Genomic DNA, 15,600 nt, shown 5'->3' with positions numbered 1-15,600 from the left:
TTTACCCTTTACCTTTCATTTATTTGACTACAAAGATACCTCTTACGATGGGAGGCAGGAGGTTTGTGGAGACAGCAGCAGCGGAACCAAAAAAAAAAAAAAAAAGAAATCTGGTGGGGAGGAACAGAAGTACATTTCTAGGTAAGTTAGCTGTGAAAGCAAAATAACAGTATTACATTAATGGCTAGATTTTTTGTGGGGGAAGCAAGTGGGAGGGCAAGCTCCTTGTTTGGGCACTTGCCCCTCTGCCCCCATTTTGCTGCCACCTATGGGTCTGTCATTCATATTGTTGCCCCTGCTCTTTCACATTAATAGCCTCCCCCTGGATTCAAGTTTCTTGGTCACCCTGGAGTGTGACAGAATCTTGAAGCCTGCCTCCTGGAATATGCAAGTGGGACCTGCCATGAAATGTAATGTTGCAGTGCATTCTTGCCTTGTACCTGGAATGCTTCTCTTCAGGGTTCTAGCCTGCCAGATGCCTGGAGCATCATCCATGATACCATAAGTTGCAAAGGGCTCAAGAAGACCCTTTCACTCTCCCTTCTCTAATCCCACTCCATCCCCATTTTCCATCCCCCCATCCCCAACTTGCACTCCTCATTATGTGGCTCCACTCCCATTTCCTCCTCCCTTTTTTTTGCATTTAATCTTTATTGATTTTAAATATTGCATCCACCCATCACAAGAATAAAAAAGAAAAAACACATCAAATACAAAGAAAATGTTACATACAAGATAACGTTATTCCATACGTTAAGACTTCCATCTTCCTCAGCATGGCTCCTTCGTTTCCTGGTTAACTGCAAATTGTATGACATTTAACTTATCACAAATTATCTATAATCTTTGTAGCATATAGTTGTTGGAACCTGCGTTCGACCGAGCGACTCCTCCAGTCGAGCCTTCGTTCTCTCCTCTGACGATAATTAACGACCTGATCCTCTGATAAGGCTCCAAGCATGTTCCCATTCAGCAGAGTTTCAAAGCAGCAGAAGTGACGAGATTTATGCGCTACATTGCTATGCTTTATTTCTAGCTACGCAGACAGAAAAGAAAACATCCTCTCTCTGTGAAAGACAGAGAGTAACTGGAACAAAGGAACAGGAAACCGGTAAACATCATATCCATCTCCTCTCTCCCGTGAGACTTCCAACAGTATGGAATCTCTGGAATGTAAACAGAGTCTTGTGACTCCAAGCACTGCACAGTGGCAACACACAGAAACTAACATCAGTATGGCAGAAGTTAATCAAAGCATGTCAATGATTTCATATGGGAACAATGTTCTTTTAAATATAATCTGTATATATCCCATTATTTGTTGAACTTTTGGTCTGTCTGGTTCCTAATTTTTCCTGTCATCTTTGCCAGTTCCACGTAATCAAATATTTTCGCCTGCCATTCCAATTTAGTTGGTATTTTATCTCCTTTCCACCATTTGGCTATCAGCATTCTCGCGGCAGTGGTTGCATACATAAATACCCTCCTCAATTCCTTCAGAATGTCTGCAGCCATGATACCTAAAAGGAAGGCTTCTGGTTTTTTTTTGATGAAAGTTAATTAAAATATTTTTTTTAGCTCCTTATAAATAATTTCCCAAAAGTTCATTATCTTTTTACATTTCCACCACATGTGATGCATTGTTCCCTTCTTTTCCCTTTTTAATACTGCATTCTACTGGGTACGCTGGCTTTTGCCTGAGCATTGAGATACCTCTTGTTTCTCAGAGAGCCTTCAATCCTTTTCAGTGTCCAGCCAGTTGACTATTATCTCTTTGTGTTTCTACTGCAAAGTATTAAATGGTGACGATCTTGCATTTGCCAGTTCATAAAACTTCTATCGGCTGTCATGGAATTTTGTGTTAAGTAGGGAGGCCTCTAAAGCCTTGGCAGGAACGCTGAAGAGTTGGTTGCTTATCGTGTTTTTGACACCTTCTTTATGAATGGGGTTTTTTTAAGTGCATGGAAGACATGAATTATTAGACCCTTGTAACCTCAACTAAATGCACAAATCTCTGTATACTTGCAGATCATCCTTTCTGCTCTTTCCCCATTCATTTCTGCTTAGTGTGTAATGGATAGCTCTTTTGGATTTCTGATTTAGATCTTCCTGATGGGTTTGCGGGGTTTTTTTGTCATTTATGTGGAAAGAAGCTTTCTCTCCCAGTTCAGTAGGGGAGTTAATTATCACCTGCTATGAATCTATTAAGAAGATTACAAAGAACCTAGATTCTTAAAGCTGTCAGTTACTCTCTTTTTTTATATCTAGTCTCAGCAATTCCCTTACAATAGCGAAGAGAAAATCTTAGCAGCTGATTATTAATATATCACCAAGAGCTTATGTAACGTTAAATTGGCATTGGCAGAGCCTGCATTTTTTACATTCCTTGAATCCTTATGCAGTATTAAATCTTACAGGGCCATAATTCTATTACTCTTGGTTCAAGGGATGTGGGGAACCTGGCACCCTCTATATAGCTTTGGACTACAACTCTGACCAAACACTATGTTGGCTGATGGAAATAAGAGTCCAGTAATATATGGGATGCGGGTGGCGCTGTGGGTTAAACCACAGAGTCTAGGACTTGCCGATTAGAAGGTCGGCAGTTCGAATCCCCGTGACGGGGTGAGCTCCCGTTGTTTCGAACCTAGCAGTTTGAAAGCACGTCAAAGTGCAAGTAGATAAATAGGTACCGCTCCGGTGGGAAGGTAAACGGCGTTTCTGTGCACTGCTCTGGTTCGCCAGAAGCAGCTTAGTCATGCTGGCCACATGACCTGGAAGCTGTCTGCGGACAAACACCGGCTCCCTCAGCCAATAAAGCGAGATGAGCGCCGCAACCCCAGAGTCTGTCATGCCTGGACCTAATGGTCAGGGGTCCCTTTACCTTTACCTTTAACATCCAAGGTGCCATGGGTTCCCCATCCCTATCCCTAATATCAGTCCTGCCATGAACCCACAAGGTGGCTTTGTGCAAGCCATTCTCTTGCTGCACACCTACTTTACAGACTGATTGTAAAGATTATGAGGGCTGCCATATACCCGGGATTCCCCAAACATATCTGGGTTTCATCTGTCAGAAATTGCATCTGGTTGGAATTTCTGAAAATCGGTTAAATGTCCCGGAAAAGCCAGGCAACCCATGTTGGGAGTGTTTATTTTTTGGCCAATTTCCTTAAAAATAGCTCAAAAACATGGCTCCCAAAAAGAAAAAGATTAACAACTTTTGTGTCCAGATTTTCAATTTTTTAAATATAGCAACCCTAGCTAGGATCATAAGATAATGTTTGGGAACATTTGGCTCTGAAAACTCAAAAGCAACTTCGCAGTGCTAAGCTGTGACTCCTCAATTCTGTTTTTCAACTTTGTTTGGAGTCTGAGCAATAATGTCCCCCAACACTCACCCCTTCCAAGCTGCCTCCTTCGGTTTTCGCTTTGCATCAGTACTGAAGAACTATTTAGACTTTCCCTTGTCAAGTTTTTGAAATGAATCTATTGCTGCTGTGGTTTTTTTTTTCATGGATCAGATAATTACTACCTGCTGTGAGGAGTATATTAAGAATAGAAAGTGTATTTGCTCTCAATGACATAATTGAGTTGCATTTAGTCTGCCATTGTCTTATCAGAAGAGATGGAAAATCTTTGCTATTGGGTGTTTTTTCATACCTTTAGATTTTGAACTTCAGCAACATTCCATTTTTGCCCCCCTCCATGTGAGGGCTACAAGGCTTGAATTTAAGGCTAAAGCTTACTGGGAAATGATATATAATGAATTGAAAAGGATGCTCAAAATAACTTTTATTTTAAAAACCCCAGAAGCTTTTCTTTTAGGAATTATAGGGACAGAACTACCTAAATTGTATAGAAATTTATTCATGTATGTTACTACAGCAGCAAGAATGTTACTTGCCCCGAAATGGAAAGATGCAGAAGTCCCAGCAAAGGAAGAATGGATACAAAAACTTAAGGAGTATGCAGAAATGTTAAACTTACTAGAAGAATAAGAAATAAAGATAATACTTTCTTAAATAAAAGAATGGAAATGGTTTATTGAATATTTACAGCTAAATTGTAACCTGATAAACATATTAGCAGGATTAGTATAATAACCTGCAGTTTTATAAGAGTATACATTTACAGTAGATAATTAAATGAGCAAGTTAAATTAACTTGGATATGCAGAAGATATTAAGAAATACATTTGAGGAACCGCAGAAAGAGGGGGAAGGAGGTCAAATTTTGAAATGTCAATGGATTGTAATATTAATGAAATGTATAAATTTGAAAAGTATAAATAAAAAACTGTTAAAAAATGAATTTGCCACAGAGACAATTCAAGCCTTAGAGTTCTCACATGGAGGCAGAGGCAGAAAACCTCAAGCTCAAGGGCTGAATGTCCAGGATTGTCCTGGTCACTGGAGTGTCCTCAGGACAGCATCCTGTTTCTCAGCCCACATCCCTCCCCTAGTCTACCCCCTCCTTGAGGGGTTTTGGTTGACCCGAATGTCTTCTTGAACTGTAAGAATGCCTCTTGCTTGCTGTTGGGGATTGGCTGGATGAGGAGGATTGTGGGAAACTTCCTGCCCATGAGGCGGGAGGGACAGCTGCATATTCCTGTATTGCAAGTGGGTGGACTAAATCAGGCTTCCTCAACCTCGGCCCTCCAGATGTTTTGAGACTACAATTCCCATCAACCCTGACCCCTGGTCCTGCTAGCTAGGGATCATGGGAGTTGTAAGCCAAAAACATATGGAGGGCTGAGGTTGAGGAAGCTGGACTAGGTGATTATCAGGCTCCAAATCTGATTCTTTGACTGCTAGCCATTGTAGACAATGCTGAAATAGATGGAATAATGGTCTGGCTAAGGCAGCTTACTAAGTTTCTAAATTCATGGGGGGGGGTTGGGGGGAGACATACACATAGCAGATGGCATTCAATGCATTTGACGCAGATGTCTTTGGAGTAATTTCTGTCGCAATCAATTTCCGAGTAAAAAGGTTTGGGAAGGCCCAAAATGCATTTTTAATATGCGGAAATGTATTTGGATGTGGTCAAAAGATGATGATATCTAAAATTAAAGCAAGCACTGCCACTTCTACTCTCAGAACATGTTAATGCGGGGAGCGCATTCATACGCCACTAGTGCTGAATTATAATTGGAAGAGGAAGCTGCTCATTTAAAGCTTTTTGAATTCTGCTTTGCGAAATCTCTGAGATTCCATTTGAGCCATCAGTCACACTGCAGTTCTCTCTTTCTCTCCCCAGCCTTCCCCCTGGTTTTTTATATCTTATTTTTCAACCTTCTTTTCAATAGCTGCGAGATAGTTAAGCCATTTTTTTTCACTACTCCAGTGCTTCTGATCTTCAAATTATCGTGCCATTAACTCTCATGGTGCACTTACATAATTCATTAAACGTTTTGAAAGCTTGGCACAGTCCAAAGATCTTGAACTATTTGCAACTTCAACTCCTCTACGCCCAACATTAAGAAACAGCAAGGGGGAAGGAAGCTCCTAGGAGAGTATACCCTATGTGATGAAGATGGTTACCACAGTGGTATCTCAGGTTAAGAACTTAATTCATTCCGGAGGTCCATTCATAACCTGAGGTACCACTTTAGCTACAGGGGCGTCCTGCCGCCACCGCGCCGCCACCGTGTGATTTCTGTTCTCATCCTGAAGCAAAGTTCTTAACCCGAGGTACTATTTCTGGGTTAGTGCAGTCTGTAACCTGAAGCGTCTGTAACCTGAGGTACCACTGTACAAGCCAACTCACTGCCATGGAAGTGCAGGACAAGCCTGGTGTGTGGACAGATATGGCAATGAGGTAACAGGATTCAGAACACATGGAGCTGCAGCTTGTGCTATTGATCTGGAAACGTCAGGTGATTATGCCTGCGGTGATTTCCATGAATGGATAGACGATGAGGATGACAACAGGATGAATGACGAAGATGAAATTGAAGATGACGACGAGGATGAAGGGGACGACGACGATGATGATGACAACGAAGGATATATTTGATGCTTTTAAAAAGGTAAAGGACCCCTGACACTTAAGTCCAGTCACAGACGACTCTGGGGTTGCGGCGCTCATCTCGCTTTACAGGCCAAGGGAGCTGGCGTTTGTCCACAGACCATTTTTCCGGGTCATGTCGCCAGCATGACTAAGCCGCTTCTGGCGCAATGGAACACTGAAACCAGAGCAGCGCACGGAAATGCCGTTTACCTTCCCGCCAGAGTGGTACCTATTTATCTACTTGCACTTTTTGGTGTGCTTTCGAACTGCTAGGTTGGCAGGAGCTGGGACTGAGCAAAGGGAGCTCACTCTGTTGCGATTCTGATTGGCAAGCCCAAGAGGCTCAGTGGTTAAGATCACATGCTTTTAGCTATGACTAAATTGTCTCTTTCTACAAGATGACACCATAGAAAATTCCTATACCTTCGAAGGTCAAAAGGTTTCTAAACAGCATGTATAATTTGTATTATTACTTGAAATACTGAAGCTGGAGTCATAGACTTCCTTTGTTTAAATAAAGAGCATTATATTATGTGTTTTATATGCCACTGAGCAGAAGAAAACACACTGGATTCTAGCCCAAAGAAAGAAACATATGTGTGCTACTTAAAAAACAAACCTGTTCAGATAATCATAAGGACAACTAGTACAAATGTTTGGGATTTCTTCAGAGCAGAAAGAAAGCGAAGAAGAGAGTTTAGCGTCAAAATTGTGAAGTAGATCGCTGGTTCACCATCATGTAAATTTACTAGTGTAGTTTGAGACGTCTGTGGACAGACTCAGTGTCAGCAATTGGTCAGTTCATGCACTAACTGAGTGCTCCATCCCCCAGCCAGCTGTTTTAGATGTGGGCAGGTGACGGAGCTTCTTTTGAATGAGAGCAAACTCAAACTCCCATCCATGGTGGACACCTGGCGCCTTAATCTGACATGAATGCAATGCCTCTGCCTATCAATATATGATGTCTAGATCTCCCAGAGGGGCAGCAAATCAGGAAGCTTACCTGGCCACTGTTAGACCATCGTACACAAGTGTTAGGCTGTGTTGAGCTTAGTGAGTCATAAACTGCAGAAGAATGTGTTAACGCCTAGATCAGAATGCTCCAATTTATTGATGTAAACCCCCCCAAAATGTATTTTCTCTAGTTGAGTTTTAACCTCTATTTTCAGTACATTTTATTTTAGTGCTATGGTTAGTGGCTGATGCAAATAAAGATTCTTCTGGTTCTGAATGCTCTGATTTGATACTGTTCCCTAACTGCAAAGCATTCATCTCCACATGCTCTGACTGAGGGTATTCCACCTGATTAGAAACTCTGACTGTTTTTGATTATAGAACCAAGTGAATTCGTTTAAATTAAATTAATTCTTTTTTCCCTGGTAATCTCTGGTGTTCATTTGCAGCTTTGAATGATCACGCCTGTTGGGTAATATTTCTGGATAGGATAAAATATTATAGACACTGTGATATATGAAAGAGCTGGGCATCCAAGAAATAAGTGTTTGAAACTCTCTCACCGAGCCGTGTTTCACTGGCTTTTGCTGATTAACTGGGTTAATATATGTAATTATTATTTGCTGAATAACTAATGAACTGACTGATTACAACTCATTTGTTGACCTGCTGACTTCCAGAAGATGAATGGAAAGCTGTTTGTCACACTGTATATATATATATTATTATTATTAAATTTTCTGTTTTACAATTCAAAATACTCACTTTACATCCTTAATATATCAATCACTTCTCTTCTTCTATGGTTCATTTTACAAATCATAAATCCCTGCATATTTGACAAAAACTGTACCATTCAGTTTCCATTATTGCATCCATTAAAACTGGTTTATACTGTTGAATTTCTCTTAATGCTGCCAGCGTTTTCAGCTGTACACTTATTTCCCATATATTCAATAGACGTTTTCCAATCTTCTCTAAATGTATGTTCTTCTTGTTCTCTTATTCTATATGTTAAGTCTGCAAGTTGTGCATATTCTATCAACTTAAGTTGCCATTCTTCTTTAGTTGGGACCGTGCTCGTTTTCCATTTTGGGGCTAACAAAGCACGGGCTGCAATAGTAGCATACATAAATAACCTTTTTTGACACCTGGGAATTTCAGTCTGAATTATCCCCAACAGAAAGGGCTCTGGGTTTTTTGGGAAAGGACTTTTAAACATTTTTTTTAATTCATTATGGATCATTTCCCAATACTCTTTTACCCTTTTACAAGTCCACCACATATGAAGGAATGTTCCCTCCACCTCTTTGCATCTCCAGCACTTATCTGACTCCGTCATACATCTTAGCAAGGCTACTCGGAGTTAAATACCATCTGTGAATCATTTTCAGGTTGTTCTCCTTCAAAGAATAACATGCTGTAAACTTCAAATCACTTTTCCAGAGGTTGTTTTTTCCCCCCAGCTGCTTGTCACACTGGCTAAGTTCATGTTACATAACCAGATACTTCCTGGCTGTTTTGTATGACATTTTTAACCAGTTAAGGAATCTGGGTCAGGTCCATGTTTGGAAGGGGACCCTTGGACAAGATGCTCTCATTGGGCCCTTCCTTCCTTGAGTAGACCCATCTTCTCCTTATCACTGCCACAGCTGTCCAGCTGTCTGCTCTTTTCCTCTGGGCCTGATCCACACCACCACCCTGGCAAGGTTACGGTGGTTGTTTCTGTGTGCAGTTGGACACAAAACGGGAATTGGGGAAATTATGCTGTTGTAAAGTTGATAATGTGCAGTTAGAAAAATGGGGGAGGAGAGACTTAGACATGTCGCGAATATGGTTATATATATATATATATATATATATATATATATGCTTTCGTAGATTTTCACGGGTACAGGAATGCAGGTTTTGGTGTCTTCGGGTGTCTTCCCGTGTAAGAGTCGGGGTGTCTGTGCGACGTTTCGACGAGGTCTCACTCGTCATCTTCAGGCTGGTGCTTTCGGCTTCTTGTTACTGGAACAGAGCAGAGTCTGGTGTTTGAGTTCCTATAAATACTGTTGAGGGGTGTGGTGTATAGCCTCCAACGTTCTGGGCAGAGAGGAAGTTCCTAGATTAGTGTGCCTTTTCTTCTTTTGTTCCTTAATTACTTGAGGGATATCTTGGGTGATTTCATGAGTGATATTCTGAATACCACTGGGTGGGTCATTAAGTGTAGATTAGTTGCTAAAGCTTTCGTGTCTTGACCTCTTGAGCTTGTGAAGAGTTTTTCTGAGAAGATGGCTGTGCTGCATTTAGTTGTGCTTTGGCTTGGCTTCGTGTATAGGGGCGAGCTGTGGTTTTGTGCCTTGTGCCAGCCAGATCTGTGTAGGGATTGCAGGGGGGTGCAGCATCCGGAGGTGCCACTATAGTTTGGCTACTGGATGGAGTCTGTAATATGTCTGTGGAGAGGGTCTGGGTTTGGGTCTGGTGTGGTTGATTGGTGACGGCGTTCTGTGTGCCTCTGGTTCTGGTGTCGGTTTTTGTGGGGAGGGCTAATTTCCAAATGTCTGGCAGGCGGGACGTGTCGTCACGCTTGTTCATGTTGTGAGGGTGTTTCTCTATCTCGATGGCTTCCATGATTATTCTCTTGTGGTGATGTTCCATGTTAAAGAGCAATTTGGAATCTGCAAAATTAATTTCGTGTCCTGTTTCTTTCATGTGTTGGAAAAGAGAGGAAGTTTTTTCTTCTTTTTTGACGGCATTCTTGTGTTCTGCGATACGTGCATTTATTCGTCTGTTTGTTTGTCCAATGTACGTGGCTGGGCAGACTTTGCAGGGTATTTCATAGACCCCTTGGTTTTCCAGCTGGATTTTGTCTTTTGGGTTTCTGAGGATATTGGCTATTTTTTGGTTGGTGCAGAAGAAAAAACTTCCTCTCTTTTCCAACACATGAAAGAAACAGGACACGAAATTAATTTTGCAGATTCCAAATTGCTCTTTAACATGGAACATCACCACAAGAGAATAATCATGGAAGCCATCGAGATAGAGAAACACCCTCACAACATGAACAAGCGTGACGACACGTCCCGCCTGCCAGACATCTGGAAATTAGCCCTCCCCACAAAAACCGACACCAGAACCAGAGGCACACAGAACGCCGTCACCAATCAACCACACCAGACCCAAACCCAGACCCTCTCCACAGACATATTACAGACTCCATCCAGTAGCCAAACTATAGTGGCACCTCCGGATGCTGCACCCCCCTGCAATCCCTACACAGATCTGGCTGGCACAAGGCACAAAACCACAGCTCGCCCCTATACACGAAGCCAAGCCAAAGCACAACTAAATGCAGCACAGCCATCTTCTCAGAAAAACTCTTCACAAGCTCAAGAGGTCAAGACACGAAAGCTTTAGCAACTAATCTACACTTAATGACCCACCCAGTGGTATTCAGAATATCACTCATGAAATCACCCAAGATATCCCTCAAGTAATTAAGGAACAAAAGAAGAAAAGGCACACTAATCTAGGAACTTCCTCTCTGCCCAGAACGTTGGAGGCTATACACCACACCCCTCAACAGTATTTATAGGAACTCAAACACCAGACTCTGCTCTGTTCCAGTAACAAGAAGCCGAAAGCACCAGCCTGAAGATGACGAGTGAGACCTCGTCGAAACGTCGCACAGACACCCCGACTCTTACACGGGAAGACACCCGAAGACACCAAAACCTGCATTCCTGTACCCGTGAAAATCTACGAAAGCAAATATCTCACCTCTACGGGGAGGAAACCTTCCAGCTGACAAGAACCTACGAGAAACTAGAAATCCGAAGAGCCACCATCTTATGTGATCTCCTGTTCCTACGCAACTGCCGAGACAACAACTTAACTCCCACATGCTTCCAACTTAAATTCCACTCTAAAACCCCAGCTACCGAAAGGATCCTGAAACGAACTGAACTATCCCTAATCAGAAACGAAATACATAAGAAAAGATACCTACTAAACCAAACCAACAAAGATCTGCTCACTCTTCACCTCAAACTATGTAACAAAATCCACCCTGCACTCTGGGACAAATGCAAACAACTAGCCGTCTGGAGAGCTGAAACTGAGACCTCACATAAGACAGACAGACACACCAACAAACTCTACAAACTAGAGAAACGCCAGAAGCCCAGCCACCCTCCACAACAACCCATGAAACAAACAGTACATAACATATCAGACAGGATCCTCACCCCAACTGAAACCAAAGTACTCTCCAAAGGTTTCAACTTTGCAGTCGCCCCGAGACGCATCCCCACGGAAAACATCATATGCGGAGTCGAAGCTAGCCTGACCAAAATCGACCCAGATGAAGCCAATAAAATCAGACTTGAAGTCACCAACATCCTCTGCTCCAGCAAACCACCCAGAAGCAATTTACACAAAGAAGAACAGAAAGCACTCACCAACCTGAGGAAAGACAACAACATAATCATTCTCCCAGCAGACAAAGGCAACGCCACTGTTGTGATGAACACATCGGACTACCAAGCAAAACTATCAAATCTACTCCAAGACCCTACCTACCAACCTATAAAAACAGATCCCACCACCTATCTGGAAAAAACCACCAAATCCAAAATAAAAGCCTCTCCTATCAGTGAAGAAATCCAGCTAAGAATCATCCCCAGAGAAAAATCATCCAGATGCCCCAAACTCTACGGTCTCCCCAAGATACACAAAGAAGGAACACCACTCAGACCAATAGTCAGCTCCATAGGCTCACCTCTACAAAATCTCGCTAAATTTCTCGCTAAGCAACTTCAGCCCTATGCAGAATCCATCGCTTCACACGTTACTAACTCCTTCCAGTTCATAGAAACAATAAAGAAACAATACCTACATCCCGATGACCTACTTGTGAGCTTCGATGTTGTATCTCTCTTCACTCAAGTGCCCATTAATGAAGCCTTGACAGCCATTCAAAACAAATACAACCCCCCCAAATACATCCTGGACCTGACCAACCACTGCCTAACCAACACGTACTTCATCCACAATGGACAAAGATACAAACAGATAGAAGGAGCACCTATGGGATCACCCCTCTCACCGGTCATCGCAAATTTGTACATGGAACACTTTGAAACCAATGCTTTAGACAAGTCAGAACACAAACCCAAACTTTGGCTCAGATATGTTGACGACACCTTTGTAATTTGGCCACACGGGAAAGAAAAACTAGATAGCTTCCTCACACATCTCAACAGCCTACACCCCAAAATACAATTCACTATGGAAATAGAAGACAACAACCAACTCCCCTTTCTTGACGTCCTAATCTACAAAAAACCTGATGGCTCCCTAGGACACACTATCTACCGGAAAAAAACACACACCAACCGCTACTTACATGCACAATCACACCACCACCCTGCACAAATAAACTCCGTAGCCAAGACTCTCATCTCCAGAACCAAACGCCTGGCTGACAAAGACCACTTGACAACTGAGTTACAGAATCTCTCAAATGTGTTAATCGCCAATGGATACCAGAAAAACAGGGTTACGAAGCTAATCCAAAAAGAAACACCCCCCAAAAACCAAGACACAGAAGAAAACAATGGCATGGCCCTCCTTCCTTATATCAAGGGCACTACAGACAAAATCAGCAAAATCCTCCATAAACACAATATCAAAACAGCCTTCTGCACCAACCAAAAAATAGCCAATATCCTCAGAAACCCAAAAGACAAAATCCAGCTGGAAAACCAAGGGGTCTATGAAATACCCTGCAAAGTCTGCCCAGCCACGTACATTGGACAAACAAACAGACGAATAAATGCACGTATCGCAGAACACAAGAATGCCGTCAAAAAAGAAGAAAAAACTTCCTCTCTTTTCCAACACATGAAAGAAACAGGACACGAAATTAATTTTGCAGATTCCAAATTGCTCTTTAACATGGAACATCACCACAAGAGAATAATCATGGAAGCCATCGAGATAGAGAAACACCCTCACAACATGAACAAGCGTGACGACACGTCCCGCCTGCCAGACATCTGGAAATTAGCCCTCCCCACAAAAACCGACACCAGAACCAGAGGCACACAGAACGCCGTCACCAATCAACCACACCAGACCCAAACCCAGACCCTCTCCACAGACATATTACAGACTCCATCCAGTAGCCAAACTATAGTGGCACCTCCGGATGCTGCACCCCCCCTGCAATCCCTACACAGATCTGGCTGGCACAAGGCACAAAACCACAGCTCGCCCCTATACACGAAGCCAAGCCAGAGCACAACTAAATGCAGCACAGCCATCTTCTCAGAAAAACTCTTCACAAGCTCAAGAGGTCAAGACACAAAAGCTTTAGCAACTAATCTACACTTAATGACCCACCCAGTGGTATTCAGAATATCACTCATGAAATCACTCAAGATATCCCTCAAGTAATTAAGGAACAAAAGAAGAAGAGGCACACTAATCTAGGAACTTCCTCTCTGCCCAGAACGTTGGAGGCTATACACCACACCCCTCAACAGTATTTATAGGAACTCAAACACCAGATTCTGCTCTGTTCCAGTAACAAGAAGCCGAAAGCACCAGCCTGAAGATGACGAGTGAGACCTCGTCGAAACGTCGCACAGACACCCCGACTCTTACACGGGAAGACACCCGAAGACACCAAAACCTGCATTCCTGTACCCGTGAAAATCTACGAAAGCATATGTGTATATATATATATATATCTTCATACTTTTCAGATATATACATTTCACTGATTTCACAAATGTTTTGACATTTTAAAACTTTACTCCCTTCCCTCACTTTCTGTGGTTCCTTAAATTTATTTTTAATATCTTCTGCATATCCAAATTAACTAAACTTGCTCATTTATTCATCTTCTTTAAATATATACTCTTATGAAACTGCAGCTTATTACAGCAATCCTGCCAGTGTTTTTATCTGTTTGCAATTTATCTGTCAATATTCAAGAAACCATTTCCATTCTTTTATAAAAAGTTTGTTATCTTTTAGTTAGTTTTTGCATCCATTCTTCCTTTGCTGAGACTTCTTCTTCTTTCCATTTTTGGGCAAGTAACATTCTCGCCCTTGTAGTCGCATGCATGAATAAATTTCTATACAATTTAGGTAGCTCTGTTCCTATAATTCCCAAGAGAAAGGCTTCTGGTTTTTTAAAAGCGTTATTTTAAACATCCTTCTCACTTCATTGTGTATCATTTCCCAGTAAGCCTTAACTTTAGGGATATGTGTTTATTAAGCACTTAATGACAAAGACAGCAGGAAAACAAGTTAAACAAGGGTAGAATGTACTTAAACTACCCAAGCCATCTTAAAACACCTTATCGGTGGCCAGAACCTCCTCTTTTTCACCTTTGGACAGGTAATGCTTCGTTCCATTGTTGTAAATAACCTTTGTGCCTGCTAATTACTAGACTAAGACAGCTTCACAAATGAAACGTCTCCATACAGTAGACAAGACCTCATGCATCTAGCCGGCTTCACGTAATTAGAAATAAGGAGAGAAAATGTAATTCTGTCCAGCCTAAGACCTTTTAAGCCTTATTGATTTCAGGAGGCGATGAGATAAGCATGTGCATTGAAATCAATGGGAAGGTGCTTAACTTTGGCTGAACTTCCCCGCAGAAGCATCATTTCGATATGAGGGGTCTAAGATGTTTGAGGAGGGGGCAAAATTCATAGCAGGATCAAACATCTGTTATTGGATAGATATACAACATTGGACCACAAAAAGACCCTCAGACAAAATAACACCAACAGTGCATTTTAAGAACACTTGTCAAGGTTACGTTTTAAATTTTTTTGGGGGGTCCTACTTCCTAAAAATGAAAGTGTACTTCACAATAATGTGTGGAAAGCTCATATGTGTTCCAAAATATGGGAGAGAGGGCTACCTTGTCTCTCTAAACTGGTACCCCTGTCATACCCAAACAGAGGCGGAATCTACACACGTATAAAAAACATTCTGAAAATGCTTTTTTAAAAAAACATTTTTTAAAAATACTTTGAATTTTCCATAAGGCTCACCATCGCCATCTAGCATCACATTGTATATTGCACTTAAAACACACTTAAAGCATTTTATTTGCAGCTGTATAGCTGAGCCCAGAGAGTCTGGATGGGATTATCTTGATTGCCCAGATCTTCAGCAATTGTCTGCCAAACATGCTCTTGACCACATCAACTTTTTTCTTCTTGAGTGCATTAGGTACTTGCTGCTACTTTCTTGTAACACTCGGGAGCTATTGCTTCTGCTAATTGAAGCACCTGTATGATCTGCCTAAAATTTTTGTCCAGTTTATCTTTGACTCTACTTTTGCCTCACTGCTTATGAGTATGGGTTTGTTTGTTTTCATACTCCTTAACAGTCTCTCCTGATTGTTGATGTTGAGAAATGGCCTGCTTGTCACATACTCATCTTCGACATTTCTCTATTTTGAATCCCCTGTGCAATGAATTACTCTCTTTTTCATAGCCGTTCCGAGTCGTCATGTCAACATCTCCCATTCGACCTTTGCCGTCGGCACTGCCTTGTCTCCTTTTTTGCCTGCATCCACGACTGACTTTTGAAAACCATGGCTGGTATCCAACCAACTT

The 15,600-nt window shown here is 41.9% G+C and overlaps 1 long non-coding RNA gene across 1 annotated transcript in view; it reads left to right on the top strand.

Moving 5' to 3' along the window:
• LOC309525700 overlaps window positions 1-1,314 on the top strand; it is a 28,085-nt gene extending 26,771 nt beyond the window's left edge. Inside the window, exon 2 of the long non-coding RNA XR_014216496.1 lies at window positions 853-1,314. This is a non-coding gene — a long non-coding RNA (uncharacterized lncRNA). The remainder of the gene's footprint in view (window positions 1-852) is intronic.
• Window positions 1,315-15,600: the final 14,286 nt, after the last annotated feature.

Source organism: Podarcis vaucheri (assembly GCF_965113315.1).
Source record: "Podarcis vaucheri genome assembly, chromosome: 1".
NCBI classification, from domain to species: Eukaryota; Metazoa; Chordata; class Lepidosauria; order Squamata; family Lacertidae; genus Podarcis; species Podarcis vaucheri.
The sequence above is the reverse complement of the archived record's forward strand: the minus strand, read 5'-3'. Positions and strand labels throughout refer to the sequence as shown.